The following is a 227-nucleotide window of genomic DNA, read 5'->3' on the forward strand; positions in this document are numbered from 1 at the left end:
ACTACGTGACTGCTTAACTTCTGGTCATCACACTTGATGTCATTGACAACGGCAGTATCAACATCTCACAATTAACACAAATGAAACATATTACAACCATAAACACTCTGTATGTACGACAGCAATACCCGTATTTTGCATCAGGCATTTTTTTTTTCTTCGGTCAAGCAACAAATGGGGTTCCAATATTCATGTTTCTTTTTTTATTATTTCCATTTCCTTTCCTG

General features: G+C 35.7%; 1 protein-coding gene across 1 annotated transcript in view; it reads right to left on the reverse strand.

Moving 5' to 3' along the window:
• The window catches only part of LOC119582240 (mucin-5AC-like), a gene marked incomplete in the record, with an annotated part of 102,970 nt that overhangs the window by 70,075 nt on the left and 32,668 nt on the right, over positions 1-227 (reverse strand).

This window comes from Penaeus monodon, chromosome 15, assembly GCF_015228065.2.
Source record: "Penaeus monodon isolate SGIC_2016 chromosome 15, NSTDA_Pmon_1, whole genome shotgun sequence".
Classification (NCBI taxonomy): domain Eukaryota; kingdom Metazoa; phylum Arthropoda; class Malacostraca; order Decapoda; family Penaeidae; genus Penaeus; species Penaeus monodon.